The sequence below is a fragment of the Equus quagga genome, chromosome 16 (assembly GCF_021613505.1).
Source record: "Equus quagga isolate Etosha38 chromosome 16, UCLA_HA_Equagga_1.0, whole genome shotgun sequence".
NCBI lineage: Eukaryota > Metazoa > Chordata > Mammalia > Perissodactyla > Equidae > Equus > Equus quagga.
In genome coordinates, this window is record NC_060282.1 from 26,830,970 (window position 1) to 26,858,932 (window position 27,963).

The following is a 27,963-nucleotide window of genomic DNA, read 5'->3' on the forward strand; positions in this document are numbered from 1 at the left end:
TTTCTTACAGTCACTATAGGTAGTGCCTAAGCCCAAAGTGGGACAGTGAGCTATTGCTTCTGAGTCACTTGCCATTGGACTACATTGCTTCACAGTTTCATTTCTTCATGCATCTAAGATATATATAGTTGACTGATTGACAAATGCGTGTCTGTGGTTGTACAAGACCTTTTTCAAGTCATTTACAGCCATCACAATTTCTGATAAAAATAATGTGTTTTTTTTCCTCAATGCCAGTAATTGTTTAATTTCTATTGCTTTCTCACTAAAGACCTTGGGCAAATGTCTTAAGCATTTTAAGTCTCAGTTTCCTCATCTATAAAGTGAGAAGAATGATAGTTTTTAGCTTACTGGAATGTTGTGAGAATTAATGTGAAAATACATTTCAAGTCTTAACAAGTCTTGTATTTGTATTACTATTATTGCCTAGAAAACAAATCTATTAGGTGGCTACATAAAGTTCCACATTATATAACATTTTTATGCTTTCACAATGTGTGGATTATTGAAAAACATTTCTGTTATAGTCTGGGAAGTGTGACTTACATTTATTTAGTTTGTCTTCAAATAAGTCAAATGTGGAAGAATATTTTAGTGTCCTTAAAATAGAACTCAAATAGCAGTGAAAAAATAGAGTTGGAAATTAAAAAATACATTATCATTTACGTTGGCAGCCCCAAAAATGAAATAATTTGGTATAAATCTAACAAAATGTATACAGCATATATATGAGGAAAATTACAAAACTCTGGTGAAAGATGTCAAAGAAGAACTAAATAAATCTAGAGATATTCCATGTTCATGAATTGGAAGACTCAATATTGTTAAGATATCAGTTCTTCCAAAATTGTTATATAGATTCAATGTAATCCCAATCAAAATTCCTGAAAGTTATTTTGTAGATATCAACAAACCTATTCTAAAGTTTAAAGTGTATACAGAGAGGCAAAAGACTCAGAATAGCCAACTCAATTTTGAAAGAGAAGAGGAAAGTGAGAGGACTGACACTACCTGGCTTTAAGACTTTCTATAAAGCTACACTAGTCAAGACAGTGTGACATTGGTGAAAGAATAAACAAATAGATCAATGAAACAGAATAGAGAGGCTAGAAACAGACCCATGTAAATATAGTGAACTAATTTGTGCATAGGAGCACAGGCAATACAATGGAGCAAGGACAATCTTTTCAACAAGTGATGCTAGAACTACTGGACATCCACATGTAAAGATATGAATCAAGACACAGACCTTACATGCTTCACAAAAATTAACTCAAAATGGATCATAGACCTAAATATAAAATGCAAAACTATTCAATTTCTAGAAAATAGCATAGGAGAAAACCTAGGTGACTTTGAGTATGGCGATGACTTTTTAGATACAGCTCCAAAGGCATAACCCATGGAAGAAATAGTAAATAAGCTGAACTTTATTAAAATTGAAAACTTCTGCTTTGCAAAAGACAATGTAAAGAGAATGAGAAGATGAATGGTAGAAAACATTTGCAAAACACATCTGATAAAGTACTGTTTTTCAAAATTTCCCAAGAATTCTCAAAACTCAACAGTAAGAAAATGAACAATTCAATTATAAAACAGACAAGACATGAACAGACACTTCACTAGAGAAGATATAAAGATGGTAAATAAACATATGAAAGATGTTCCACATTATGTCATTAGGGAGTTGCAAATTAATATAGCAGTGAGATACCACTACACGCCTATTAGAATGGCAAAAATCCAAAACACTGACAACACCAAATGCTGATGAGGATATAGAAAAACAGGAACTTTCATTCATTGCTGGTGGAAATGCAAAAATGGCACAGTCACTTTGGAAGACGGTTGGCAGTTTCTTACAAAACTGAACATATTCTTACTATATGATCCAGCAATGGCAGTCCTTATATTTACCAAATGAATTGAAAACTTACATCCACACAAATGCTGCACATGTTTATTTATAGTAGCTTTATTCATAATTACCATAACTTGAAGCAACCAAGATGTTCTTCAATAAGTAAATGGATAAATAAACTGTGGTACATCCAGGAGATTGAATATTATTCAGCACTAAAAATAAATGAGCTAACAAGCCATGAAAAGACATGGAGGAAACGTAAATGCATATTGCTAAGTGAAGGAAGCCAATCTGAAAAGGCTACATACTGTATTATTTCAACTATATGACGTTCTGGAAAAGGCAAAACTGGAGACAGTAAAAAGATCAGTGGTTTCCAGGAGTTAGGGGACAGAGAGACATGAGTAGGCAGAGCAAAGAAGATTTGTAGGGCAGTAAATCTATTCTGTTTGATACTACCATGGTGGATACGTGTCATTGTACCCTTGTCTAAACCCCTAATATGTGCAACACCAAGAGTGAAACCTGATGTAAACTACAGACTTTGGATGATGATGTGTCAGTGGAGGTTCATTGATTGTAGCAGAGGTACCACTGCTGTGTGGGATGTCTACAGTGAGGGAGGCTGTGTGTTTGTGGGAGCAGGGAGTATACAGAAACTTTCTGTACTTTCAGTTCAATTTTGTTGTCAATCTAAAACTTCTCTAGGAAAGTAAAGTTTATTAATTGAAGAAAAACAATAAAAAATTTTTAAAAGTATAATGTGATAGTACTCCCAAAGATGTCCAGAAATATTTGTAAAATGATAGTATTTTGTATTAATAAAAGTGTTTGAAATTTACAAATAGTTGCTCTCATCTGTTTAAAATAGTTTTCTGATTTAGGCTACTACTCAATTTCCATGGCTGCTTTCCAGTCTAGGAAAAAAAGGGAAAAAACAGACACTTCCTTAGGGCATCAGTAAGCAGCATATTATGGCCAGTAACCTCAACTGTCATTCATATTGATTGTAGCTTTCACAGCATTTCAGACTATATCAAGTTTATTTCAGAGAAACAAACTTTGACCCAAATTGCCTTGCAGAAACCACTCAAAATAATAATATTATCATTTTCTGCTTGATATATTCCTGGTAGCAATAAGGATATGGAATATTCTATCCCTCTTTTAATTCGATTGTGAAGACAAGTAGAGTGGTGACCAAGTTGGGATATTTCCAAACCAATTCCTCAAATAGGAGAAAATCTATTTTCATCTGTTCCTGTGAAGAATATTAGACACTTGGATTAAATAGTCTTTTTTATAAATATCTTGGTTTACACTTTTGGAAATAATCATCTTGTCTATGTATGCTGCCAATTTTAACAGTTCATAAATAACATAATAAACAATATTTATTAAGCACCCATCTTACAAGAAGCTGTTAGATACATGAAGTGGACATCCTAAACAGGATGAAATGACTCACAAATAAAAAATTCAAACAACACATACACTGTAAAATAGAGAATTGCATTGGCAGCCAATATTTATTACATTAGGCATTATTATTTTCTGTTCATTGTTTGTGTGCTGTGAAGTTATGTGGGAAGGGAAATCTCATCTTGCTTGTACTTAAAGAAAGAACCTGACAAAGCCTGGAAAAGGTTTCTGAATTTTTACAGATTTAAAAAGATATATGATCATGATATTTGCATATCTTTATTTTGGGGCACAACATCTCCAAATTTTGGTTAGAAAAAATGTATAGCCTTCTGAAAATCTGATTGTTTGAGCTTGAAAGAACAAAATGAGAGGCCGGCCTGCTGGTATAGTGGTTAAGTTCACGTGCTCCGCTTTGGTGGCCCAGGGTTCATGGGTTCAGATCCTGGGCACAGACCTACACACTGCTCATCAAGCCATGCTGTGGCGGCATCCCATATACAAAGTAGAGGAAGATTGGCACAGATGTTAGCTCAGGGACCATCTTCCTCACAAAAAAAGGGAAAAAAAAGAAGAAAATGAAAGTGGAAAAATAAAATACCAATAAATGTGCAAAGGTTCTTTACATGTTAACCATCAGCTCCAAAACCACAGTTATGTTTAGGATCCTTTTACAAACAAGTTGGAAGGCCAATAAAAATGTAGGATGAGATTTGAAATAAATTAAGTTACTTTCTTATTACAGGCCTTTACACCAGTGAATCAACTAAAAGTCCTTACCCATCAGTTTATTTCTCAAACAGCCATGATGTAGAATTAACAGGCAAAGGCTTTTGAGGGAAATGTAATGAAATAATATAACATTGCTTTAGGACTGAAGCATGATTTTTGTTTAATTAATTTAAATATTCATTAAAATTCAGAAATGTATAATAGAATTTTTGGTCAAGCTCACACTACCTCAAATCTGCTGCTCACAATGTGTTTTAAGACAGTTTTCCCATCCCCTTTAGACCTGAAGATGGGAGATAAAAGTTTAACAAAATAGAGAATTGCAAGACACCCTACAAAATATGCCTTTTACCGTGAGACTTGGAAATCCGACCTAGCCTAGATGGTGACATTTGGACAGAAACATACCAAAAGTAAATGAAAATGAATAAATTATGTCTTTTTCAACAGTTCAAATTCTCATCACCTAAATCTTAGCCAATTTCAAGTTTGTATTTATAAGCTGATGGGGGATTGTTTTGTGTGGAAATTTATGGAAACAATAAAAAAACTAAGAGATATGGATCAATAAAGGAGAAAATCTAATGATGATACAAGAATAGTCACATTGGGTTAGAATCCTGTTTTGTTGTATCCAGTGCGCTTCCCTTGACAATGTGAATTCGAAGAGTATGGTCATTGTGCATACAGTTAGTGTTTCTGTTATGTCTCTCAAAGTGTAAATAAGGCGCCAGTTGGAAAATGGAAATCGGTCTCTATTACTCTCTGGAAGATAAGCTGTCTCTGAAAATCTGCTGCCTCCCTTTGTGTCTTACTTGGAACTTTTAGGAAAGGAAAAGTAACTAACCTTGTTTGCATACTTATTCTACACCAAATATGATGCCAGAAGTCATAAATATGTTATCTCATTTAATCTTCACATACACAATTTCAGTTTGTCAAGTGCCATATTTAAATAATCACATGACTTTGAGGCTCAATTGTGAATAATAATCCATATATTTTGCTTGCTTCTAACTAGTTCTATAGTGAAAAAGCCTCTGTGAATATTTAAGTATATTAATTTGTTCATATTTTTATGAACTTGCTTCTAACTAGTTCTATAGTGAAAAAGCCTCTGTGAATATTTAAGTATATTAAGTTGTTCATAAAAATATTTATATAACAAGATTCACATTTTAAAAAAAACAATGGTTTTAATTTATTAAAAAAAATAAACAGTTTATATTATTCTTAAAAAATAGAAGTAGAGCCAGCCCTGATGGCCTAGTGGTTAAAGTTTGGCACTCACTGCTTCAGCAGCCCAAGTTCATTTCCAGGTCGCAGATGTACACCACCTGTCTGTCACTTGCCATGCTGTGTGGTGGTGGCTCACATAGACGTAGAACGACTTACGACTGGAATATACAACCATGTACTGGGTACTTTGGGGAGGAAAAAAAGAAAAAGAGGAAGATTGTCAAGAGATGTTAGCTTAGGGCAAAACTTCCCCTGCAAAAAATAAAAAAATAAATAAGTAGCATTTAAAAAAAATAGAAGTTAAAAGTCAGGCATTCAAAATGATAAATATTTTATTCAATTATACTTTAAATTCTAATTTGTATTCTTTATGTATTCACTCAATTAACGTTTGTTAAATACCTCTGGTTTACGGACCTACACTATGAGAGATGCTTTGGACAATAGCTCTTCTTTTAAGGGAATTTCTGCCTTATCAGTCAAGAGATAGACATAGACATAAATAAAAATGGATTGTCATGGGGGTGGGCCCTGTGGCCTAGTGGTTAAGTTTGCGAGCACCATTTCAGTGGCCCGGGGTTCACTGGTTTGGATCCTGGGCACAGACCAGTCATGTTGAAAACCCTAGTTTACCGATGACAAAACCGGAGGCCAGAGAAAGTAAGTAAAGCCATCAAGTATCTGTTTTATGTAGGAAATGACTGAATTCTGAATTTCCTTACACTGAGTTCCAGTTTTTCCCTAATACTCTGTGTTCTTTCTAAAAATTAAATGCAAATCAATAATTTTGGCTTCTAATATGATACCTAAAATGATAAATGATCAACATCATAGTTGAGTAGTAAAGTAATGCTAGATATTTTGGAACCGATTAGGTGAATGTTTTCAGTACATTTTACAGTAAGTGAGCAAGGCATCACTGAATGAACAGGAAATACGGTTTACTTGAAGGAGCTGAGGAGTTGTTTTTTTTTTTAATGTACCTGATATATGTTGAGAATTGAAAGATAAATTTTTATGTCAATAATATGTGCCATTATTTGAAAATTGCAACTGTGCCGTTATTATTAGTAAAATTGTCTCCTCCTCTTCACTGTTTATCTTTAATGTAGAACTTTCTTATGGTAGAAATCTAATTTAATTTTGGTTTATTGTAGTGTTCAGTTGCACATGAGAATAATGGGTTTAAAATATTAAGCATTGATTTCTAGGTTGTCAGTGTCACATATTTTCTCTATTTTAGCCGACGATCATCATCTGTGGAGGGTCTATATGTTGGTATATATGTGTATGCGTGTGTATATATATATATATATATAAACACTTTATAACTCTATCTAATTAAATAATTTTTCAATAATTGTGAGAAAACATCATGCAATTTTTTTATGTAATTCTGAGTTTGGCCAAAAGTATTTTATTCACTCTGATAAAGTCACATGAGGATTCATTAAAAGACAAGCAGAAAATCCGATTAAATGAAATTTCATCTAGAATTATAATTTCTGAGGTGCAACTCATCAGAAATATTATGAGCCAATTATGTTTACTGAAGTTTACAGACATGGAATGCATAATGAAAGTTCACAAATCTGATATCCAAATCTTTCCTAATATGCTAATATAATATTTCCTAAAATCTTTCATAATATTCATAAGATTTAAAATTTAGCACCATTTTTAGTTGATGCTGAAAAACATGAAATTTGAAATGTAATTGCCTTTAAGCTTCTCCATAAAAAGTGTTTCCACTTCTCCAAAGTGTTTCCACAGAACAGAAAAGTGGCCTTAATAGTGTCTGAAAGGGACAGTGGGAGAAGATGAGGTCACAGAGATAGTGGCAAAAGTAGGAAGAACCCTGTTTAGATCACATAGGTCTTAATAGGGTGTGAATTTTACTCAGAACTAGGAAGCCATTGGAGGATTTTGAGCAGAAGAGTGATTATATGTTTTATATTTTCTAAGTATTATTCTGGCTGATGTGTTGAGAAAACATCTTAAGAAGGCAAACACTGAAACAGGGAGAGTAGTTAAAAGGCTATTGGTGAGAGATCCTTGTGGACTAGAACAAGGTGGTAACTGTGGGAAGAGGTAAGACTGTGGGAAAAGTAGGCTCAGGGATAAAACTCAAAAATTCTTTTATATATATATATATGTGTTTGAGAGGTCTACTGATATCCAAGTAGGCACATGGAGTAGGTAGTTGGATATATGAATCAAAAGCTTAAAGTAGAAGTTGCCACAGATGATCTACTGTGTCAAACGCTATTGAGAAATCAAGAAAGATGAAGACTGAAAATTGACTACTGATTTGGCAGAATGGGTGACTTGACAAAGTATAATTGGAATGGCTTTATGAGTGGTTGGTAAAAGAGGAATTAGAGGCAATAAACACAAACAACTCTATAAAATGATAATAGCTGAAGGGAAACACAAGACAAAAGGAAGTTTGTGATTGTTTTGTTTTTACACAGAGATACTCAGCAAATTCTCATGCTGATGTGAATAATCTAAAACGGTGCTACTCAAAGTACTGGTCCATAAAGGCTGTGTGATAAGTCCACAAAGAGATGATGAGTTTGTGCCAGAACCTAAATCAGTTTACCACTGCTTTCATTGACAAAGCCTCACTATGAAAAAAAGAAAATTCTCAGGTGAATGAAACAGTATGTTTAAGGACACAGTTGATTTACATTCTGGAAAAAGTTCTTATTGTGTAGCAGATTAGTAACAAACATTTTGCGGGTTTTACTCTTAGTAGCATCAAAGTAGCGGAAGGGAGAAAATTTTTGAGGCAATAGAGAATAGGGACAGGTATAGAACATGATAGCAGCTCCCTGCTGTTGGAGCCCTGAGGAGCCGCACCGTTTGTTAGTTTTATGGAACTCTTCCCATATCCAGCTTCAGTGTGCCATTTATTGCCTGCCAGGATCCTAACTGATATAATTATCAAACCTTTATTAATGCCTTCTGGGTGTCAAACTCTCCTGTTGGATAGATAGATAGATGAGAGAGACAGAAAAAGAGACAGAGAAAGAGAGAGAGAGAGATCATTGTAAATGATTTAAGTTTTGGTTGAAAGAAAGCATGACATGAATAAATAAACTGTGTGTCAAATTCCTTTGCAAAACACTAGATTCTCACTCATGGCTGCTCATTAAAATCACCTGGAACACTTTAATAAGATACCCCTTCCTCCAGAGAATCCAATTTTAGTCATCTAAAGTGAGTCCAGAGATTAGCATTCTTAAGTTTCCCCAAGCGATTGTAATATAAGCCAGGCTTGGGAGCTACTTTAATAAGGATTCAGAGATATAAAAAGCCTTGCTCAAAGAACTCCAAGAACTAACAATCTAGCAGAGGGAAAAGACTTTGTAAATAAATAACTTCATTCCTTAAATACAAAGGTCATTAACCTTTTTGTTGAACATTAAACAAAAAGATCATTTATGAGAATAATTTAAATTGATATTATTGATAAAATTATGGGTAGATATATAAGTGGATAATCATACAAATGGTTTAGACATATATGCAATTGAGCATGATTTAAAGTAATAATCATAATAGCAATTATAGCATAATAGCATAATCATAATGTAATTTGTAGGCATAAAGCATGAATCTAGTGCTTTACTTATATTAGCTCTAACTTAAACTCCATACAATCCTAATAGGGTAGATATTGCTCCTAACCAGTTTTTGTAGATGAGGAAACTGAAGCACAGAGAGGTTAAGTAACTTGTATATGGCCATATAACTAGTAAATAGTCCAAGTTGGGATTTGGAACCAGGCCACGTAGTTTTAGTGTCCATGTCCCTAATCACCAGTCCATTTCTTTCTAAGGAATTGTTGGGTCATTTTTTGATCTGATTAGATTGCTGTATCATCCCATATCTCTGTTCTGTTTCGTATGATTCCTTATCCTATTTTATGTTGTTTCACACTGCCTTTATGCACTTCTGCTGCCAAAATTAACCACTCTCCCTCTGCAAGTAGCCCAATGTCAATCATTTCTAAGACATTGCTGTCTTATGCTGTAAAATCTTATAAACTTAATCTGCTTCTGTACTGTCCTCTTCCATTCTTTATGTACTGCTTCGTAATCTGTGCTTTTCTTCAAAATTGTTCCGGTACATTTTTATTTCCGTATTTTTACTTCAAGAATTCCAACTATAGCAAGTGACGTATTATGCATTCCTGTGAGCTTTATTGATGTTAGTGCTGTCAAGTCCAACTCTTAGTGACCCTGTGTACAGCAGAGCAGAACTCTACCCAGTCTTTTTGTGCCAGCCTGTCACCTTCTGGTGCGGTATCAGACAATGCTCCATTGCTATTCATAGGGGCTTTCATGGCCAATTTTTTCAGAAGTGAGTGGCCAGTTCCTTCTTAGCCTGTCTTTGTCTGGAAGCTCTGCTGATACCTGTCCACCATGGGTGACTCTGATGGTTATTTGAAATACTGGTGGCATAGCTTTCAGCGTAACAGCAACACACAGCCATCACAGTATGACAACCAACAGATGGGTGGTGTGGTTCCCTAACCAGGAAACAACCCAGGCCACTGAGGTAAGAGCACTGAATCTTAACCACTAGACCGCCAGGGCTGGCTATGAGCTATGCCCTAATTAATTGTCTGTGACTCCTTATCTCCCTTAGTCTTTACAAAAGGCTTGAAAGCTAAGGCATTATTTACATTTTGCAGTTGTTTTAAAGGTTCACTATTTGCCCAAGGTCACAATTCTAATAAGTGGTTGAGTTGGGATTTAAAGCCCCCAATTCTAATTCCAGGATCTTAACTACTGCAGTTTACTGTGCCGTTAGAAAGACTGATCTCCCAAGTTAGAACATAAGTTCTGTCTCTCTGGTGCTGCTTGTCCTTTTGCATTAAACTGTCTCCTCGCCATAGCAAAGTGGCCAACTATCAAAGGAAATCAGCCGTTCTACCCCTTGGGCCAGGAAGAACAGCAAAAATGCTTTCTTAGGGTTTTGCTTTTGCTATTTATTGTCTACTGAAGGATAGTTATATCACTAGCAAAGATGCTCATTTTTAAAAATTGGCAGCATACCCCTCATTAGTAAATTTTCTCAGATATGAGTTGCTGAGATATCTTTATTTATAGCAACAACTTGGTATTTTATAAATATATGTATTTCTTCATTATCAAAATATATCATATAACTTACCAAATTCAAGTTCCTAGAAGATATAAAAAGAAATACATCAGAAAGCATAAAAGAGAAATTGATTTCTGATCCTGGATTTAGAGAGAGGCCTCTGTTCTACTCTGTTATGTTTCATTTGTCTTTACAACTTCCGAACAAAAACGTATTGCAAGAATACTCTTCTTCTGAACAATTTAACTGCCATTAATCTTCCCAGTGTAGAGTAACATGGATAGGCTTCTAGTCAGGTAGGTTCATTTTTTTATGTTACATATGTGTAAATTTTTCTCACAAAGCCTGTCTAGTCCCTGACTCCTCCCTCCCTGGTGGAGGATAGACAGAGATGCGAACTCTTATCTAATACTATAAAAATAGTAAGATCTTATAGAAATCTTTTCCATCATAGGAAACTCAACAAGTACAAGAACAAAGAAAATGAAAGCAGTATGAGGTGGGCCAGCTCACAGGCTTAAACAAAACACAAATATTTTAAAGAGGAGTTAGTGACCCGAATCACTGGATCTTATAGGCGGTAGAGAACTTTAGACTCTCCACTTGTTTCCACCCAAAAGTTATTAGCTAGTGGAGCTAGGTGAAGCTTGCAATAGTTCCTGATGTTTAATGAGCTTCTGAAAAATATAACCAGGAGATCTTATTAGAAATAAAGGATAGTATTAAGGTATAGACACAAAGGAAGTAGCTGGTATAAACTAACAAAAGTTTCTTAAAGAAAAATTGGAATAGAAAATTGAAAACAGGGGACATGGAAAAAAAAGCCATCAAGTAAATACTTAGCCATGGTAAGCCCTCTGAAAATGCTTGTTGAGTGAAGAATGAAGAATGAATAGTTAGGAGACAGAATGTACGTATAGACTAGAAATTAGGTTGTGAAATTGCAACCTGATGCTCATGTGGAGAGCCAGGGACCCTAATCACCTTCTGCACACTGGATTGCAGTGGCTCGTTTTTTCACTGTCTAACGAAATGTGTCGTCTGACTCGGGGACTTGATTAAAACATTCAGTCTCATTCATTCAACCACTTAATGATCATATTCACCTTGGTATCACCCTAAATCCCTCACTTTTTCTCAGCCTCCACATCTACTCTTTCACTAATTCCTCCTGACAGCTGCTTTTTACCTATTTCTCAAATCCATCACCTTGTTAGTATTCTTTCAGCCATTGCGTCAGGACCTCATCATTTCTTGCCTGAACTCTTGAAACATCTTCCTATCTGGTTTCCATTTTCCTCAAAAGCATCCTCTCCAGTGTTCAGAGTGAATATACGAAATATAAACCTTGCCCTGTTACTTCTCCTCCGTCTTACCTTTAGTATCTACCATTTATCTCTTGAGTAAAATCCAGTGTCTTCATCAAGATATGAAAGGTTCTCCATGATTAGACCTTATGAGCCTGTCTTCCTCTTTTCCTCATTTTCCCCAGTACCCATCATTCACTATATGCACCAACAATATTTTGTTTCTTGAATAAGCTATGCTGTTTTCTGTCTCCCTTCCTTGGTCATCATATATACTAGTCCTCGAATGTCCTTCACTCACATGTTATTCATAATCTTCCTCTGCTATCCCCTTGATCCAATCACAGACATTATGCTTCCCAGAGTCAGCACAAATTTGTTTGCTAACCTTTTTTGTAAAGGTGCCTTAATTTTCAACTTGCTAATGCAAACAGCAAATATTTTAAAATGGGTTGCTTTGAACATACAAAACGTTGAAAAATATGTTCAAAATGTAACAGTACAGATTTTCCCTCTAATTATTACGAATAATTAATATGGCTATGTTCCACAAATTGCTATTTCACCAATTTGCTGATCTTTTATTTACCATTGTTTCACACGTTAACACTTCATCTTTTCAAGAAAAATCACCATTGTGCAACTGTATACAGCAAAGTATCATCTTCAACTCATTTTAACACCCCAAACAACTGCCACTTACATATATCAAGTGTATAGAATACTGTATTGCAGATTCAGAAGTAAAGGCAGAAGGGGCCAGTGCTAACATGCTTATCACATTTTATCTGTTCAAAGAACAAAGCCATTTATAAAGACTAAATTATATGAATTCGTTTATAACAGTAAAACAAAAGCTTTCTGAAATCTCTCAATTTTAACCACCTAGCCATTACTTTGTAGGAAAAGTAACAATTGAAAAGTTTCTGAACCATATTCACTTATATGCACAAATATGGTAAATTGGAATTTTAGAGAAATATTTGATATACTTATTTTAAGAATAAGGTAAAATTAGTCTCCATCAAAGTATAAACGCACGAATTTTGGAAAAAAAGTAACTTTTCTTGATCCAGAAACTTAACTGTTTGGAATCCTTTTCTTCTTTGCCATGTTCTAATTTTCATATTTTTATTAAACCTTGAAAGAACTGTATGTTGATTTTATTTAAAATCATGAACAGGAAATTTTTAAATTTTTTGCTTATAAATGAAAATGTTCTCTCGTCGTTCATTCAACAAATCCTTTAAATCTTTTCTATTAAGTAAATATAGCAGTAGAAGCATGGATGTATTTCTGAAAGATATTTTTCCCACTAAAATGGCCATCTTTTAGTTCATTTCAACAGCATAGAACTTGCTGAAATGCCACTTGTATTACTTCTGTAAGAAGTAATTCTTTTTTGAAACAATGTAGAAAAGGAGCATATTATGTTGGACCAGTGATAAATTCAATCTGAAGATAGAAAAAGTTTAAACCTTTAGGGAAATTTAATATTTTCAGCTGCCTATAAATTGGAAGGAAAGGCTTAATTGGAATTTTCTAAAATGTAGGGCTGCTAGCAAGAAAAAAAAGTAAAGAATTTCATGTGTTAACTGTGACAACGCCAGCATCTATGCTGCATAATCCTGTCAAGATCCCTATGTATATTACTGCAACTCTTTTAGAGTAATATTGTTCCCACATGAAACAGAAGATTATTCTCTATACCAAAAATTGTATGTCTGTTCATTTGAAATCAAAGCTCAATAAATAATGTAAAAATTGAATATAATAACAAACATTTCTGGGTTTTTTTTTACACAAAATAACACAATGCGCATAGTTTCTTTGGACTAAAAATAGAAGTAAAGATCCTTATTTTTCATCCAAGATGCATTATTTTAACATCTGGTTGAAGAGTTTGTGATAGATGACACACTATTATTTGGATAAAATGGTCATGCTATTAAATTTCAAATAATCTTTGTGGTATTAATAAAATATATTGGAAGATGAAAAAGAGAGAAAAAGTTTACTGTAAATTTTGCTAAACATATTTGATGGTATTTTTTTCCCTGTAATCTGTATCCCTCACCTTTTTCTTGGGCTCTATGTCAAATTGTTAATATTTTCATCAGGTTATACCACAAATCCTTAAGCTCAACATCTCCAGATCAAATTCTTTACATTTCACTAAACCTTATTTTCATATTTTCTTTTATTTTCTGGGGTAATGATTCACCATCTACTCTGTTACCTAATCTGGAAAGTGCAGAATCATCTTCCACTCTACCTCCCATCCATTCTTTTTCTCAGTTATGTGTTGAAACAATTCCTTGTCTCAGAAGGAGGAATGTATTCTTATTTCAGCCATTTATTATTTTGTACTTGAATCACTATAGTCTTTATAAAGCATAAATTTGATCATGTAATTCCCTACTTCATTAACACAAACCAGCCAAAAGCCAACCAACCAATTAATAGCAACAAAAAACTTTAATAAATTTCTGTAGATTATATCATGTGAAATTAACTTAGGAAATTAAATTAAATTTATATAATATATAATAAAGTATAAACTTCTTGGTATGCCTTATTGGATCCTTTATAATTTGCCTACTACTTACTTTCAGTGTGTTTACAAAGAAAATGGAAAACAACAGTGAATCTGGCAATTTAATTAAGCAAAAGTCAGGTAAAGAGCTCTACTGAATATTTATTTCCTAACTGCAAGTAGTTAAAGGCATTAACAATTCACCTCTATAGCTCGCAGCACATTTGGCATAGTACCATGGACAGAACAGCTGTTTGATAATGTGTTTGAATTTAACATGTAGTCCAATATCCTTTATTTATATATGATAATCCAAATACTTTGAGAAGTAAAAGAATTTGCCCAAAGTAGATAAAAGAACCAGAACTAGAACTCAAGTCTCTTTAGCATGATAATATATGTGCTGCCTCTTTCTCATAAGAAAAAAGATGACGCAGCTAGTTTTTAACGAGAACTTCACTTTAAAAAGTAGTTCTTGGTTCAGAAATAAATGTGTGTGATCAAAGACACGAGAATGCCATCTGCTGGTAACTTATGCAAAGCAGCTGTGTTAAATGACCTCTACTGCTAATAGAAGGTAAACCAGAGGGTTGGGGTTGATAATATATAATTTTTCAAGCATAAGATCATATTAAAGGTGAACAATTACAAATACACTACTGTTCGGATAGCTTACCTTGTGAACTAAAACGTTTGTCTTCAAGATGTTTGGCTGCAGTCAAGGAGAGTGTCACGGACAATACAACAGAGACAGTCTCATTGATTATAACTTCCATATAACATACATACACGCATACATGGAACATGATGTAATAATGAAGTAGCACCTGTATACAAATGACAAATAAGTATGTTGGCATGCTTAAAAATATTTCACCCAGAGAAGTGTATAATAAAAAAAATTCATATTCATATATTAAGGTTGTAAACATGTGACCTAAACACAGAAAATAAAAAGACCCTTTTGTACGTATGTTTAACTTCTTCCTAAATTGCTTTGATACAAAATTACAAGAGCCAGAATTTTGGCAAATATCAATGTCTTGATTTATTCTTGGCTCTGAGCAAATAAGAGATAAGATTCGTCATGAAAAATATTTCCAGATTTTATCTCCAGTATAGATTTCACTAGTTTACTTTGAAGCCACAGTGTTGTGTGATTCCCAAGTCAGGCAGTAAAAAAAAAGAGGAAAGAAGAAATTAGCTAAGAAATATGAAAATATTTTACATGTACTTATAAACAAATGTTTGTTTATATACTTTACCACATATTTGTAATATCAAAATTAATAATTTTACAGTGTATTTCAAATCAAACTAGAATCAATTTATTTAAGAGTTCCATTTGTGGTCTCCTTTCCTTGTGGATGATTGAGGCTTTTCTATTCAGCAGCATGTTTAATGAGAAATAAATGAAAGTATGGCATGGTCCCACCAGTAAGTAAATCTCAAGTTGGCTCCATGTTAGTAAATAGAAAAATCGACGAGGTAATTCAAAGGTGTCCCATGGTAAACTAAAACAGCGATTGCATCTGCTTCTTTAAAAAGAGATATGGGTGACCCCTTAATCAGTCCTCCACTTTTTTCTTATGGACATTCCTGTACTAGCAAAGCCCGTTTGCAGAGGGTACTACTCTGGGGAGAAGTTTGAACAATCACGTCTTCACAAAGGAGAATATTGTCTTGCACTGTGCTTTTAAAAAAAAAGAGATTTTTCCAGTAACAGATACTGTTGGCAGTACTTCTAAGACCTTTAAATCAAACTAAAACACATTGAAATTAGAACTCTCGGGGGTCCACTGAGCCGTCTCCCTAAAAGAACAGCATGGCTCTGGCTATTCCTGCTTAAGCTGGGGAGTAATGCTGGACATTTTGAAGGAAATAAGACTACAAAATGTAAAAACATCTTAAATTAAAGATTCCTTTTAAAACTCATTGAAATTCAAGAAGAAATGTAGTAATAATTTTTTTTATTAGTACAATACCTTATTTCACCCCCAAATAATGCAATATGCACTGTTAGTTTCATGGGCTTCAATTTTCATTAGTAAATATTTAAAATACTTTGTGTTAATGCATGATTTATATTTCTATGTAATAGCTTTTAATAGAAGTTGTGGATTAAGCCTTTTAGTTGTTAATAATTTAACATTTAGGTATAGTGCTAAGGATAAAAAAGAAAATGAAAACTGATGTATTTCATGTTTTCCTGACAAATAACTGAAATCAAGTGTCTGTCTGAGATCATCTTTGTCTGTCCTTACAGAGAGGAGTGAGCAATCCTACCCGCACCCCAGCTGCTCTTGCAGACTAGAAGACAGACGTTTGCATTCCTCCACCTCTGCTAGATAATAGAAGTTTTACTCCTGAAAATTTTGACCCAGAATCTTCATGTTATATTGGTTTTTATTTATGATCATGTCACATTCTCAAAATTTTTAACAAAGCAGGTGATAGAATAGTGTCTTACGTGAGGGATGGAAGGTATTTATGGGAAAGCAGCAAGTGCACTGGTTAAAAGTTTAGTATTAGAATTAGATGGCCTGGTTTGGATTTGGATTCTGATACTTATTTGCAATGTGACCTTCATAGGTTACTTACTTTGCCTCAGTTTCCTTATCTATAACATGTAGTTAATAATAATATCTCATAGTGCTGTGGAAAGGAGCACATTTAAAGTACTTAGAACAGTGCTTGACACATACAACACTAAATAAATAATGGCTATTATTCTGAGAATGATAATTATTACTACAAGATATGATTTTGCTAAAAATAGGGTTTCTTTCAGTCAAAATTTTATTCTGACTAAGAAAATTACAGTGAATAGTGGAAATGTCATTAAGAGGCTGAGCAAATAACATATTTTACAATAATAGTTTGAAAATAAAATCAATTTATAGTTTGCAAATTGAATAGCATAAAGCACTCTATATATTAATCAAATACAAAATGGATATGCTATCACAATATTATGTTCTATCACCATATGCAATTGTTATACAGTAGTCACTCTTTAAACATTGCCAACAAAGATCTAATCATGGGTAGCAACCAAATAGAATTTGTAAGATTTGTTCTATATAATTCAATGCAATGTAAATTTTATGAATTTTCCATTGGAGCTTTCTTTATCAGTCTAAAACCTGAGTTCTGATTCTAGTAGAGAATTTTATAAGACATATTATAACTAATTGCAATGAAGATATCACTGACCTTTCTGTTGTACAGGGAGCTTCCTTCAGGATGGGCCATCCAAGACATGTGACATATCTGCCATTTAATATAATGGGCAAAGCCTCCTTTATCTCACAGCTGTTTACTTCATTCATTCTGTCCTCCTCCGTGAAAATCAGAACCAATAGGGATTTTGATTAATTCCCTCAGTTGTATATTTAGACCTTTGTTACTAACTTGCCTTAAACAAATATAGCCACAAGATAGATAGATAGATAGATAGATAGATATCTACAATAATCATGTGCATTTGAAGTTAGAAGTTTTTCTCCTTCTATAATAATCTCTTTAAGTAAAACATCTTTTCTTAAACTTTAATGGAAAAAGATAAGCAAAAAAATTATTGAGACACTCTGATCAAAAACCTTCCATAGACCAGTGTGACACATTATTATCAATTGTGTTAATCTACTAAAATATTGCTACATTTTTGAAGTTGAAGTAAATGGGGCTGGGGGTCAAAATATAAGATGCATCTAAAATGTGAAATCAAAAATAGACTAAAGTTGGGGCTGGCCCCGTGGCCGAGTGGTTAAGTTCACGCACTCCGCTGCAGGCAGCCCAGTGTTTCGTTGGTTCGAATCCTGGGCGCGGACATGGCATTGCTCATCAAACCACGCTGAGGCAGCATCCCACATGCCACAACTAGAAGAACCCACAAGGAAGAATATACAACTATGTACCGGGGGGCTTTGGGGAGAAAAAGGAAATAATAAAATCTTAAAAAAAAAAAAATAGACTAAAGTTTCAAGGCACCATTTCCACAATTCAAAGAAAAAAAACTGAATTTTGCATTCCATTGTAGCATATGTACAATTTGGGACATGATGCCAAGGCAATTATGTTATTAACTAATTGTTTTCTAAGAAAAGCAGATGGTAAAATAAATTATGTTCTAGGGAATTTTTCGTAGACTTCCTATTTCTGGAGAGTGTTCTTCCATGAAGAATTAAAACAGATTTAGTGAAAGGGCTTCCATATTAATTCACTTGAGGGAGAAATGTCTCCCTGTCTCCACAATATCACCAGTGAAATTTTGCTCTTCCGAATTTGTTCCTTTGAGTAACAATTTAATCTTTAAAATACTCCTATTAGGAACACCTGACGATAGTTTTAAGTTATCAGTTTTATTTGGGTACTAGAGAAAGAGAAAGCTCTGCAGCTGCTCCGGACACCTGTTGGGAACCAGCTGTTGCAAGTTAGATGGGCTGTTCCAAAGTATGCATTGAGTATATACTCGGAAAAAGTGACCAATATGTTATACCCCTCTTTTCACATTATCAGAACACATAGCTTCGAAAAACAGAGGGATGAAAGTGGTACTCTTCACTATTATACCTAATAAGCCACTCACAAAATATTTGTCTCTAATCTCCACAACTTTGGTCTCTGGTAATTTAGAGATCTTACTTCCTAAGAGAGCAAAAATTCCACTAGGGGATGCAACAATTCTGTTTTCCTAAAGGCTGAGATTGTTCCCTGGCCACATTGAGCTTCTCAAGCTGCTCCATCAACAGGCAATAAGGGATTTACTATATCGGCTGGGGTAATGGATCCTGATTATCAATGAGAAATAGAGTTGCTGGTATACTTTGGGATCAAGAAAGAGTATGTGTGGAAATCAGTAGATTTTGCAGACTGCCAATGAATACTTTCATGTGCAGAAATAAATTAATGGAAAAATTACAGCATTCTAGTACTGATAGGTTCATAAATGACTCAGACACTTCATCAATGAAGCTTTGGGCCTCACCATGACCAGCTGAAGTGGTGGCCAAGGGCAAAATATGAAATGGTTGGTGAAAAAAGAAATTATAGACACCAAAAATGGCTTTGTGACCAGTTGCAGAAAGAAAAGAGTACAATAGCTATCAGTATTTTCCTCCTGGCTTTGTTGTGGACATATTTTCATGGATATACTAATTCATGTTCTTTCTTTTCCTCTTCCTCTATTTTATATGACATGTTGTGGTGGTGCAGCTTGTCAAATAGGATTTAAGTTGTAGGATGTCAAGGGCATTGTGACTGAGCTAGGTGATGGGAAGTAACAGCAATTGCTGGGAATGTGTATCTGTCCTGTGGAGGAGAGGGTAAACGTGTCTTCATCTGTACAAAGGGAGACTCCCCTGTTCACTACTGATTTCTCCAATGGGAAGCACTCGTGAGATTTTTAAGGCAAAAGAGAAACAGAAGCTGCTGTTTCTCAACAGGAAAATGGGTTCAGGATCTTCATCAAATGTAGTTTTGCCAGAAGTTTCAGGACTTTCTCCCTGCAAATTGCCTACTTTGAAGTTAGACAGAGAAGCAATTCCCTATGATTCTTATACTTTCTGATTTCCTGAATATTAAAAGCCACTTCTGTCCTGACCATTATTCTTCAAGATCTTCTCTGGTTTTGTAAATTTTTAATTTCCTGAATTAATCCTTCTTGTCTAAATGACAGACAAGTTTCTGTTTTCCCATTAGAACTTTGTTTGATACAGTGGTAATTTCTATATTTTCTCCTAGCAAATACTTGAAATTACTGCTCTGAGAAAAAAGAAAGCTTTGATGGTTTTCTCCAGATCAAGGTTTGACTTCTCAACATATCCATATCTGTAAAATCTCAGCTTCTTCCCATTCTTTGGATAAAATTGTAGCTTTGTGTATTTTAAAAGATCTAAAGTGATTTTTATCTCCACTAATATAATAGCTCCCACCATGAGAGAGGGAGACTAGCCTTGATTACATCCTGACTTGTAGCTCTGTTCAGCATTTTCTTCTTTTTGAATTGGGTCCCTCAACCACTTTGTACCTTGTAGTATCCTGAGAGAACAAAGAATCCTCAGTGCTCATATAATCTGTCAAATACCAGTATGTATACTTTCCATTGCTCGAGTCTGGCCTACTTTCCAACAGCTTTCTATCAAGTTTGCTGTACTTCCTGTGTGTGCACCTTGCATTATTCATCAAACTTTTCTCTTATTCAGCCTTCATTCAGCCACACAGGCCCATTCTTCTTCCCAAAACTCCTTTAATATTTCAAGATAAATTGTGACACTTTATATTCACTTCTTTTCTTCATAAAGACCACAAAGACATAAGCAATTCAGCCAATTAAAAACTAGATGACTCCTAAGGACAAAGAGAGCTGGAATAGGGAATGGAACTCTGAGGTTTAGTGTCCTTAAAACTCCTTATGTATTTGGTGAGCAAACTCTTTGCTGGTACTATGTAAAGTTGACAAGGTGTAGAGCTTATACAGACATTTCTTACAATAACTCCTAACAGCAGTTTAACAGCTCTGCTCACATTCTGTATAGGTCTCCTCTAATGCTTCCTTGTTGTTCTTTCTACTAACAGGTCATTTATAAAACCATTTAAAGCATGTTAGACATTCAGGAAGAATTCTTGATATACAGAGGCCCTTGAGCTGTTTCTGGTCACCAGTTTTCCCAGATAAATTAGGAAGACCTTTTCTTCCCAATTTAATTCAATTTAATTTAACAATATTGCCTAAGTATCAACCATGGACTTGTCACACAATTAAGTTCATCCTTTCCAGAAGTAGAAGGGGAAATATATACCTCATATAAAATGTCTTATTTTAATTTTATTTAGTCTTTATTTGTAAAAATGAGTTATTTTAACTATAAAAGCAATACATGTGCCATAAAAAATAAAAATTAAAGAGGAAAATATCTGTGTCCTGCATTCATCTCCAATATTTTGTCCAAAAAGTAACATTTTATCACTTACTGTTTTTATTTTTATGGCACTTACCACCATAACTCTACACCTAAACCTGCACCTCTACTTCTTATTCAGTTATCAAACTTATGTAGTATCTTTTTGATACCAACAATGAAAACTATGAAATTAGTGTCCTTACGTTACTTCTCCTCTATCCTAGTCACTCCATTTTCCAACTAAAGTAGGTGTATCAATATTTTAGTTTTTTATTATTACATACAGTACTTAAATATTTATTTTTAAACTTACGTTTATTAAGGAATAAACATACATGGTAGCAAGAACTGGAGAGTTTACGATAAAAAGAAGTAGTCTTTCCTTCTTACCCTACAGGGAACATTTTAAAGTGTTTTCATTTTGAGTTCTTTTGAGGTTGTTACTTCAACAACTCTAGATAATAAATATATGCCTCTATTTTTTATGCATTTTTAGACAATATATATTGACTAAAAAAATTAGAATGTCACTAACTCACATTGTCTTCTTTCTTCTTTTTGTCTCTTAATGTTTCTGTTCTTTACTTTTGCTATTGGTTAGCTTCTTAACTTTAGAATGCATGTTTAAGATCTAAATTTAAGGTTTCAACAAACTGATGGTATCTAACGACTTCTCACTTTGCAATATGGTAACATTGTTTCTCCAACCCTTTTCCCCGCATTTTGTCTCTGAAGCACCTCCAGTTTTTCTGTCAGCTACACTTTTTTGTTGTCAAGCTATCAGTTGGATATATGAGTCTGGAGTTAGGAGAGACACTGGGATAAAGATATAAACTTGAGACTGTTCAGCATATGGATGATATTTAAAGTATAAGGTCAATGAAATTGCCAAGGGAGTAAGTATAAATTGCAAACGATAAAAAGGATCAAGGGCTGAGAGGAGACACTCTAATATTAAGGTCAGAAAGGAGTCTTAGGAGAGACGAGTGAGGCAGGAGAAAAACCTAAAGAGTACAGGGCCCTTGCAGACCGGCCCGTGGCTGAGCGATTAAGTTCGAGCACCCCACTTTCGCGGCTCAGGGTTTTACCGGTTCAGATTCTGAGTGCCGACCTAGCTCTGCTCATCAAGCCATGCTAGGTGGTATCCCACTAAAATATACAACTGTGTACCGGGGGGCTTTTGGGAGAAGAAAAAAAAGGTCCTCATCACAAGAAAAAAAATTAGGAAAAATCAAAGGATGCAGTGCCCTGGAAGCCAATGAAGAAAGTGTTTCAAATAGAAGGAGGTGATCAACAGGGCTATATAGCATGGTAGGACAATAAGAAGAGGACTAAGACTTTACCGATGAATTTTATAAGATGAAAGGCATTGGTGTTTATTACAACAGCATCCATAGAGTTATTGGGGGAGAGGCTGATTTGAGGGGTTTTAAGAGAGAAAGGTAAAGAATTGAAGACATGGATTATTGAACATTCATTCAGAAGACTTGCTGCAAAATAGGGTAAAGAAATATAGTAGTAGCTAGTGGGGGAAACAAATCAAGAGAAGTATTATTTTAAAGATCAGATAACCAAAAGTATTTCTGAACCATGATGAATAGGAGCATACAGAGTGAAAAAACATTATGATATAGGAGAGAGAACAGCTGGAGTGATGTCCTTGATTAGAAAAAAACATAGAGGATCTAGTGCTCAAGTGGAAAGGTGGCTTTAGATGGGAACTTAAAGGTGGATAAGGAGAATGATGGAAGTCTGTGAAAATGTATTTCTGATTAATTTGGATTTCTCAGTGAAGTAGGAAACAAGATTAGCAACTTGTGACTTTGTAATGCAGGTGAGAGGAGAAAATGTTAAAATAGTCATCCAGGAGACTATAGATCCATATCATTATTGCCCATAGATTACAAGTACTCTTGGTTTGAAGTGAGATTTCCTTTCTATTAAAAAAAAAAAAAAAAAAAAGGAGGGGCCGGCCTGGTGGCACAGTGGTTAAGTTTGCACATTCTGCTTCAGCAGCCTGGGGTTCCCTGGTTCTGACCCTGGGTGCCGACTGATGCATCACTTGTCAGGCCATGCTATGTTAGGCGTCCCACATGAAATAGAGGAAGATGGGCATGGGTGTTAGCTAAGGGCTGGTCTTCTTCAGCAAAAAAGAGGAGGATTGGCGGCAGATGTTAGCTCAGGGCTAATCTTCCTCAAAAAATAAAAAAAAAGGAAAAAAACTAAACCACTCAGTTTGGAACAATATAGTATTTTGAATAGACATTTTACAATTTAAAAATAAAAGCCATAAGAATATTTGCCAACAGAAAAGAAAATTAAAATTACATGTGAAGATCTCAACACCTCACACACAGATTATAAGGCTTAATTGATGGGCGTATAGCTCAATTGTCAGTAATTTTTACCCAGAGTAATAGATTTTTTTGTTAAAAATGAGGAGACAGGTTATATGCATAAATTCACGTGTGCTTGGAGAAAGATAGAACATTTTTAGTAAACATCAGAATCATCCTGTCTTTTCATACAAAGCTACTACCACATTTATTGGCCTTCTATCACTAGAACTGTGTTTTGACTCGTTTTTGTGATAGAAGAAATTGAATTGTTTTGCACTACATGATTTGAACCCTGCCATTGGCCCTCCAACCTCATCTCTTACTACTTTGCCTCTGGATCCTTCTGGTCCAGCCACACTGGCCTTTTTGCTGTTTCATAAACACACCAGGCAGCTACACACCTTAAATGTTTGTACTGAACTCTGCTGTCAACCTGCATATATACTTGTTTCATGTACTTTCACTTATAAAATTTTTACTGACTATCATAAAGGAAGCACCTGTGCTCTCATTTTCTGCGTTATTTTACTTCACAGAACTTATCACCATCAAGAATTGTATGTTTCCCTTGTTTATTTGTGTATAAACTTTCTCCTCCCATTTGATGCATTTTTGTATTCTCAGCACCAAGAATGTTTTACCCATACTTGATATTCAATAAAATTATAGAATTGAGAAAATAAAATAAAAAACTTAGGTACTCAAATATAATTATATTTCTTTTTCTCATGCTTCCTGGAAAACTGACTCAACAACTACTAATTCCTTTCTCAACATCACAGTAGTCTGTTCTTGAGCCATGCTAGTCTATGATTGGATTTTGTTTTCTTTTTGTAACAGAGATGGTCCTCTGTGCATCTGCTCATGTGCTTGCAGAGAGCTCATTTTTGGTATCTTCTTTATGAATTGTACTGTCAGGAATTTTGTTTCATTCAACATACTTGCAAATTGCTTATGAATAATTATTAGTGGGTATTTTCATTCCTTTCTGTTTCCGATGCACGGTAGCTTATTGCCTGGCCCTCTGCCCTGAGTGCACTCTAGTCTTCTTTGTGTAGCAGTCTGCTATACTTCTGCTCTGCGACTATCAGAGAAAGAGTTTAGTCTTCTTTTGGTAGGCAGAAAACTCCCAGTAGGGTCTGAGTTTTTAATAATCAGAGCTGCAATCGGATCCATCCATCCTCTTGTTTGAATCAAAGGCAGCATGATTCATACATCAAACCACTCAATAACCACCCTCCCCAACCCCAACTTCAGAAACAGAGGCATTTCACTGTCCCTCGATCACGTAGGCTATGGTGCTACACAATAATACTTATTTATTCAATGAAAGTACTACTAGTGTCTTCCTTTTGTCCCAAGGACTAATTCTAACTTTTAAAATGATCTTTTGTTATCGTTAGTTTTACTATTTCTTCCAAAAATCTTCAAGACCCTTATCCAAGGGAAAAGAACTAGAGAAGGGTAAGGACCTCCGGTTTCTAGTGCAAATTTTGAATTGGAGTCACGTGCTTTCTCCCTCCCTCTTTTTATTTGCAATAAATTCCTGCAAAATCAACCTCAAAGACGATGTGTGTATTAAACTGCTCTGCTGTAACCATCATTATATTTATACTGCTGTTTACTTTAGATGTCTTGGTAATAGAACTAATATTTATTCATCTTACAAAGATTGATAGTGGAAATAGATACTCCCTTCACTTCACTTCATAACTTCCATCATATATTTAATTCTGTTCTGGTTGCTACTTATTGGAGCATATTTACGTTATTTGCATCTACAAGTTAAAGAAAAATAGCTATTTTTTATTTAAAATATAATTGACAAAACAATTCATTTTAAAACTTTTACTAACAACTATGTGATAAATAGAAATCATGACTCATTAGAAACTCATCTTGACTGTAATATTTGGCTTCAATATCAAGCCCAGTACGTTTCATTAATAAAGTATTTTATACTATTTAGTTAATTTATGTATTTTCTTTCAGACTAACTTTAAGATTATAACTTTTTTCCAAGCAAACTACCAACTATTTTAAAGGGTTTTTTTTTTTTTCTATTTCTTTTTAGTAAAAAGACTGTGAAGTTATAATCTGCTCCAATCCTGCCATTAATTCAGGTGTCATTCATTGGAAATTATTTTTGACAAGAGCTGGGAATTTGTCTTTTTAACATATAGCAGTGTCTGTAGTAGTCAGTAAATATTCATTGAATGAATAATTTTCTAGGCAAACTCAACACTCTGTGTCTTAATTTCCTTTTCTTTAAAAAGGAGGAGTTGAATTGGGATATCCAGAATTAGCATTCAAGATTTTGTCTGGTAAAATCATAAAAGTAGTCTAAGAATCAATTCTTGGACCAAAAAACTGAGAAATAGATTTTTAGAATTCTACTTCCCTATATAATCAAGTACAGATAATTAAATTAGTTTAATACCAATGAAAATGAACTTATATCTGCGTTTGGTTTCTATTAGTCATTTTAGTTGGAAGACAGATACACACTTGCAAAATAGTTGTATATATTTAATAGATCATAAATTAAAATATTACCTGACTACAAATTCCAAAGCCTTTGATCTTTAAAATTTTCTTTTCGTTTAGTGTCCTAAAATACAGGTCTATCTAGGAGAATAAAAGTTTTCCAGGAGAAAAATCCAGAACCTTGAAAATTATGTTGTTCTTCGTTCTCCATCATTATGACCTAATGATGTTATTTTTGGTCAAAATATCACTGCTGATATGTTTGTCTTTTCTGAATTATAAAAAGACATTAAGATTCCTCAGGCTAGAGATTTTATTCTTTGAACTGTTCACAGTGCCGCTGGCCACACTTAGAATTTAGATTGCAAAGGAATATTCAATCTTTCACTTAATAGTACTCAGCCTATTGAATATTTAATTATTTTCCTTAAAATGGTAAACAATTGGAAATACTTTTCCCCCAAAGGGGCAACATTCTTTTTCTATTCTCCTGTGAAGCTAATATGTTTTAATTGCAGTACTTACTATTAACAAAGAAGATTGAACATGTTTTGTCACTTACTTCCTATTTATTTGTAAAATGTTACTACAGAAGAACACAAAATTGAATGGCTATATGTAACACACTCATTAAAAGAAGTAGTGTAGCCGAGGGCAATAGTAGTGCTTATGAGCATGAACTACATAGTCAAGCGGCTCTATTTCTATGTTCTATTTCTTGATTCACCTCTACTAAAGATCAATGTAAACCTCAATTCTTTCAGCTTTAAAACTGGATAAATGTAGGATCTATTTCATAGGGTTGTTACAAAAATAAAATGAGCTAATATATATAAAATGCATAGCAAAATTCTCAGGAATATTGAGTACATAAGTATTATTTCTCATTATTATTATTATATGTTATTGATATTTATACAATCAATAAAATGGCTATTCTCAAAGAACACTGCTTTTAGTTACATTATGGAAACACATGTTTATAAAACAGTGCAAAACTCATTTTTGGGTTAATACATTAATTATAGACTTTCTGGTAAGTTGGGAATGGTGGCTGAGTTGCTAAAATAAGAATTTTAAAAGGTGGGAGGGCAGATGATTAAACATTTAGGCAACTGACTTAGGAAAAGAAAATTTTAAAATATATACGCATACAACTTATAAAACCTTGAGAGGAAAATATTTTGATGACAACTTATTCATTATAGTTACCATCATTCAAATTATTAATGATATGTTTATTCTCTGGTTCTTGATGAAGATTACACAATTATATCCTTAGTTCAAATTATAAAACAATTACTGGCATAGGTAAAGGAGTTGAAATTTTGTATAAAAAAATTTACCATCCAAATACAGTAGAAGTTAGATCCTGGAATTAGATCCATGTGACTCTATGTAGAAATGTAGAACTGAGTAGAGTGATTCATTTGATGGATGAATGATTAATGGTATAATGTCAATGGACTCCCATCTTGACATTTATTTTGTTTGGTCTTCCATTCAATCAAAGATTAAACTTTGAGAAATCTTTGGACCATCCTTTCCTTTCTATTAGTCAGTGATTATTGTTTCTCTTTTGTAATGTTTCCCTTTTTTTCTCTTTTTTCACATTTCTGTGACAACTACTCAAGTGTTTTTCTCGAACGGAGCTTTCTTTCTGTGCTGGACAAAAATATATGCTTGTCCTGAACATGCTAATGTAACGGCACTCATTCTGTTACATATTTTTTAAATGTTTTCTGAACATTTAGTAAATGTGCGAAGAAACTGACTTTTACTTACCCAGTATAAATTTTACACCACAAACTTATGTGCAGGAAATGTTATGTTAGTTTTCAAAAAATCAACTTTCATTTTCACCTGCTCAGTGGCCAGAAAATTCTATTTGTCATTATTAGGTATTCTTCTTCTCTATTGTTCCGTCCTTCTCAGGGTTGTGTGAAGATACTGGAAAGCTTTCTTGGTTTAGAATATTTGTGGAGGGCAATATGTATTTGTTCCACATGTTTTA

General features: G+C 34.1%; 1 protein-coding gene across 1 annotated transcript in view; it reads left to right on the top strand.

Annotated features, from left to right (window-relative positions):
* Positions 1–27,963, top strand: part of CSMD3 (CUB and Sushi multiple domains 3) — a 1,175,747-nt gene that overhangs the window by 655,033 nt on the left and 492,751 nt on the right. The window lies entirely within an intron of this gene.